Source organism: Triturus cristatus, chromosome 9 (genome assembly GCF_964204655.1).
Source record: "Triturus cristatus chromosome 9, aTriCri1.1, whole genome shotgun sequence".
Classification (NCBI taxonomy): Eukaryota; Metazoa; Chordata; class Amphibia; order Caudata; family Salamandridae; genus Triturus; species Triturus cristatus.
In genome coordinates, this window is record NC_140592.1 from 580,496,041 (window position 1) to 580,502,040 (window position 6,000).

Sequence of the window (6,000 nt, forward strand, 5' to 3'; positions counted from 1 at the left end):
ACACAAAAGCAATATTATTTAAGTAAGTAATAAAGATGCATAAAAGTAAATTACGTGCGTGGACGGGCACAGGCTGTCTGAACATGCAAGCTGTAGGGAGAGATGAAGACGGTGTTGTGCAGCTAACACTTGTAAGAAAGTGGCTCTGTATATACTGTTCCCTAATAGGTACAGTGTGCACAGAGTCCACAGACCTCAGAGGTTTGGCAGAGGCTAAAGTTAGATATAACCTTACTCTCTAAAGTGGTAGCTTGGTCGAGCAGTAAGGCAGTATCAGAGGACAGTGTAAAGCATTTGTTGTACACACTCAGTCAGAAAATGGTCTAACACACTCAAGAACTGAACTCTAGACCAATGGTTTGTATATAAAAATATATAGTTGTTTAATTTTAGAACCAACAATAGGTATCAAAATATACTTTCTCAGAATGAGATGCTTTAGATAAATACTTTTCAATAGGCAATAGACTTTTGAATGCCATAGTTACAGTTGTTGCAATAGGCAACACAATTTCAAACACAATTATACATTGAGCTCAATGGGAATTTCTGGTTAAATGCAATTGATTACTTTTTGGGTTACTTTTCTTACCACAGGACTGGATCCTAGATTCAGTCCTGGGACATCTCCTGGTTACAGTTGTGATTTTTTAAGGAATATTATTGTATTTTAAAAGATTACACAGAAACTTTTTCACATAGAATCACCAATATTATCCTATGGGAGGAAATTCACTAAGCAGGTAAGAAGGGTTATCGTTACTTTTTCTTACTCAGTGTTGGATCCTGGATCCAGCACTGATGCAGCTCCTGTAAACAGTTGAAAGAATGCGTTTTTGTTATACAGGCGATTTGTAACGAATATTTGTAAGTTTGCAAAATCGACAGAAGAATTTCTGGCAAAAACCAGGCAATGTTATCCTATGGAGGAAAATCAAGTTAGCAGTAAGTACGGTTGTAATTACTTTGCAGGGTCAGTGCTGGGATCTCTCCTGATAACAGGTGAGTAAAGTTGTTTTCGTAATCTGGCTGATTTTAGGTGAATATTTTAAAGTTTCAAAACTCGACAGAAGAATTTCCAAGTGAAACCAGTCAATGTTACCCTATGGAAGAAAAGTGAGTTATCGGCTTTTGGGTAAGTACTCCCACTGGCAGAGTTAAGGTTCTGGGCACAGACTCAGGGGTCTCCCGGGGTCAGGTAGGTACAGTTGTTACACCCTCAGCGGCACAGGGGCAGCCGGGTGCAGAGTGAGTTAGGCCCAATGTTATCCTATGGGAGGCAGGGGGCCCTTGGTTGGTGGCTGCTGGCTAGCAGGCCACGCGGCTGTGGGAGCTGGGCTCCTGGTCACTTACTCAGGGCAAGTGGGGAAATAGATTAGGATAGAGGTTGCACTGCCAGGGGCACTCGGGCGGCTGGGTGCAGGCTGCTTTTGAGCCGTCGGACGCTCAATGGATTTCATTGGAGAAGCACAGTGACAAACAAAGGCTGCAAGCTCAGGGAGGAAGATTCTTCAAGTGAGACCACCACTTCGAGAGGTAAGTTGGGAAGCTGTGGGTTAGGTTGGCACCCAGGAGCTGGGCACAGGGGACCTGCAGGGCGCCAGGGTGTCGTTTCGCATCGGGAAATCTTACCCTCAGCTGGTCGCGGTTGGGGGAGTCTCTGGCGTTGAGGCTGCAGGCGTCGTCAGAAGCGTCGAGGAGGGTCCTTGGGTCACAGTCGCCGGGGGGACGTCCTTGTGGTCTTTGTCCACTCTGGCACAGGCCAGGCTTTGCGGGTGCAGTGCGTGCAGGAGTCGCGGTTCCTGGCTGATGCCAGGGGCTTTTTATTTGCTTTGAGCAGTACCACTGCTCGTGGGAGTCCCAGTTAGTTAGAGTCACAAGGCAGTCAGGTCCTCCGGGGTTTTGAGGTTGTTGACGACTGGAGACGCCGGGGTTTAGCAGGAGCAGGTTTGAGGGTCGACAGGACGGTAGGCTGGGGCCAAATCAGTTGGTGTCTTCCTCTTGTTAGCAGCTGCATGGCAGGTCTTCTTGTTTCTTGATCTTCTTGCTTGTTTACCAGAATCTGGATCTGAGGAAGGAAGGTTCAGGGTGCCCCTAAATACTAAATTTAGGGGTGTTACAGGTAGGTAAAGGGCAGGGACCAATGGGTCCCTTCCCTGGGGTGGGTACACCCCCTATCCTGCCTCTCCTGTGGGAGGGGGGCAGTAACCTAGTCCTGATTGGGCAGGGCTCCCCATCTTCAAGATGGCGAGAGCCCGGAGATGTGCTTCACCTCGCTTCCCCCCACCTGAGGGGTAGGGTTGGCAGAGGCTGGCACACCCCCTTTCCTTCTTTGGGGTTTCCCGCCACTCTTCCCACCAGAGTGGGGGTCAGAACCAGTGGGGGTCAGTTGCTGAGTACAGCAAGTGGCCTGGAGAAGCTCACAAAGGCGGCATGCCTTTGAAGCTTCCCCTGCCCATCCTGGGGGAGGAGACCGAGCACCTTGCCCAGTATGTGCATTGTTGCAGGCCCAGGAGAGCGGATGGCTCTCTACCCAGGGGTCCAGCAACATGTCTGCTGTGTGGCAGCCTAGGCAGCCTCTCAGAAAAGACGTGGATTGTAGGTTAGGTTCAGGGGGCAACTCTAAGTTGCCCTCTGTCGTGCATTGTACATTAAATCCCACCCTGGCATCAGTGCGGGTTTAATGTGCTGAAAAGTTTGATACAAAACTTCTCAGTCTTCAGTGTTGCCATCATGGTGCTGTGGAGTTCGTGTTGACGACCTCCCAGCACCATATACTCTTAATGGCAGCACTGCACTTACAGTGCCCAGGAATGGACCTGGGTACTGTAGGGGCACAGGGCTCATGCACCTGTACCCACACCACTGGCATAGGGCACCCAGCTAGAGGGGTGACTGAGGTATGCCAGGGCAGTGTGTGTTGTGGGCATGGCACACAGGGATGTGTGCCATGTCGACTCTCTGTTTTGTTCAGCACCCAGACACTCAGCCTGCAAAGGCAGTGTGTGTGTGTCAGGGTGCAGGGCCTCTAAGGGTGGCACAATAAGTGCTGCAGCCCTTAGGGGCCTTCTCTGGTCACAGTGCCCTGGGTACCTATGGTACCATTTACCAGGGGCTAACCTGTGGCCAGAGATGCCAATTGGGTTTAGGCTGTAAGGCAGTTTTTAGCGAAGGAACACAGGCCCTGGGCACCTGATTGGCAGAAGCCCAGGGCACACCAAGGAAAAGTGCATCAGTTACCAGGCATAAGTGGGGTGGTTACTGCAACAGAAACCCACTTCCTTACAACACTGCATTAAAGTTAACTTTTACCCAGTTTGTGGTGTGCAAAGCACAATAGCAGTGAGACCTGCTGCCCTCCCTGGAAATGCCTGCGGCTATTTAATGCAGAGTCCGGGGTGGGAAGTGTTGTTGGGTCCAGAGAGCGTCTTGGCCAGGTTGTTGGGCAGAGTTCACTGAAGCTAAAGGCAGTAGGGCTGTGGTAGCCTTCTGTGCTGCTCTCTCTGGTTGTGGCCCTGTGATGGTCTCGGTCCCGTCCCCGTTCAGTACTGTGAGGCAAACCTGCAAGCAGGGAAGAGAGCAGCACACCATTCTCGTGCACTGCTGATGGCCCAGAAGAATAATTCAGGGACTCCGATGCAACACGGTGGTCCCACAAGGAGTGGTTGCACAAGAAGAGTTCCAACATCCTCTTCATACATGTTCCTAATGCAGAGTGGGGCTGGGAAAGGAGAAGTATTCCCTCCTTTATACACTACTAAAATGAATCATTAATGAACCTTGTGGTTAACACAAGTGTTCTTAAATGAGCAAGAAATAATAACGAAAAATGCTGAAGCAACAATGCTGTTATGCAGTGCATCACCTTGAAGCACTGTATTCAATAAAAGGGAAAGAAAACTTGCAGTACATGTCTAAAGTGGTCTAGCAGAGACATACTTCAGCCACAGCATTATTAATGCAGGGTGCACAAGGCACAGCTCTCAAGGGCTGCATGCAGGGCTCACATACACCCCATTCTTCACCACCCTGGACAAGCCACAGGGGCGGACTTGAGATTACTCCAAACACCTGCCTAACATTATCCACCCATTCCAGGAGACTTCAAAGTGCTGTCCGGGGTGAGGGGTGCACTAGAAAGGGGCGAATGGACCCTGTCTGCATCTGCGGGACCCTCAGAGGTCTAGCGGGCTCCGCCTAAAGCCAATTAGCCATGCTCCGGGCTTGCTGACCAGATGGAGCCTGGTGCAGACAGAGCTGCTGAGAGGTTTACTCTCAGGGGCTGCTCGCCTATTTGCTGCTGTCTGCTCCACTGCAGAGGCAGAGACGCGAAACCTGACTCTCAGGAGCAACGCCTGCCCTCTGATGTGCATCATCATACCAAACTGTCAAGGGATTAGAGTCAACGCTACCAGGCACCATGCACTCAACTATCTAGAGCAGTGCGGCTATAGCGTGTGCTGGCTGCAAACACTGGCAACACAAAAAGAGGAGCATTTAAAACATCAAAATGCCAGGGATGACAGCCAACGTGGAGACAGTAAACCCAGGGGCCTCACTTGTTCCTACTCACTGCTTCTCCATTTTATCAGTTGGTCAAATTACCTCACTCCCTGTATCTTGGCTACCAAGCCTAACATTACTACTTATGTATTAAAAAATAAAACAGGCTGCCACCCAGAAATTAACTGCACTAAGATAAAACTTGAATACTGTAGGTACCCTGTGCAATCTGATCACAGCTTCCAATGTGAAAACGGCTGAACCGGTCTTTCATCCTCACGATGTCGATAAAAGAAGCACAAATGTGACGTCGAGAATGATACCGAAAGTGTTAAAGTGCAACTCCAAACAACGAGCCAGTAATAGTCTTCACACATGCAGCCCAAGTCTTTCTTTAAGCATTGGAGGGTCTTTGGGACAGTCTGATCACTCTCACATTATTAGTTTTTCTACTTGTTTAAGATGCCCAGAAGCTGTTTTTCGTCAGTAGGGGATGGTGGCTCATCATAGGCAGCAGCCGTGCCATCAGGGCTTTGGAGGGCAACCCGGCCCAGGGGGTGGGTCATTTGGCTCGTCGAAGTCAGCTGACTAATTACTGATCACTTCAAAGAAATGACTAGCAGTCCCTCACTGATTTCTCCCCAAAAAAGCTATTTGGCAATCTCAGCTACGCCAGCAGCCAGGCACAGATACAACCACTTTTCCTAACAGTTGATAAAAGCGTGCAGTACCGTTTTTTTCTGCAGACTATAAAGGGTCCTCAATAGAAGCAGGCCTTTAAGAAACAAACTTTAAAAAAAAGAAGCAACATCAGAAATGAGTTAAAAGCCAGGTCATTAATTTTTTTTTACAAAAGAACGGAACATGTCCTTCCGCCCTTAAATGTTCAGGCAGAATGTTTTCTCCCCCACCCCACTTTGTGAACCCGCTGTGTGCAACAGTAATTGCAGTAGTCAATACATGACAAACAAGTAAGCATATGTTCGCCGAGCAGCGTTGTGCTTTAAAACTTTTCTCGCGCACGAACACCATGAAAAAAAAAAAGCACGACCGCAAAAGACAAGATAACGATCAGGGAGGAATGCAGCTGGCACAATGAGCGCCGCTGCTCTCTCCCGAGACCCCTAGGCCATGGGAGTGAAAGTTTTGAGGGAAGGCGGGACATGCACCCGTCTTTGGACATTTGCGTGCTTTCAATTATTGAAAGCCACACGCAAAGGTCAATAGGATGTGTGGGAGGAGGCCGACCCACATGGAGAGGTCTCTTGGAAGTCTGAAGTGATTCCAAGAGGCCCTCTCCTAGCGCAGCGCATGAGATTCGCTAGACGAGACCTAAAAGTGGATATGGAAACTACAGCTTAATTATTACTGGAATGGGAGAGGGAGCACATTGATTATGGCAAGGTAATTGTAGTGCACCATGATTTACTGATAAGTGGAAAAATTCCACCCTATCTTGTACCAGTGACAAACGTTTTTGATCGATTCCTATTGTCT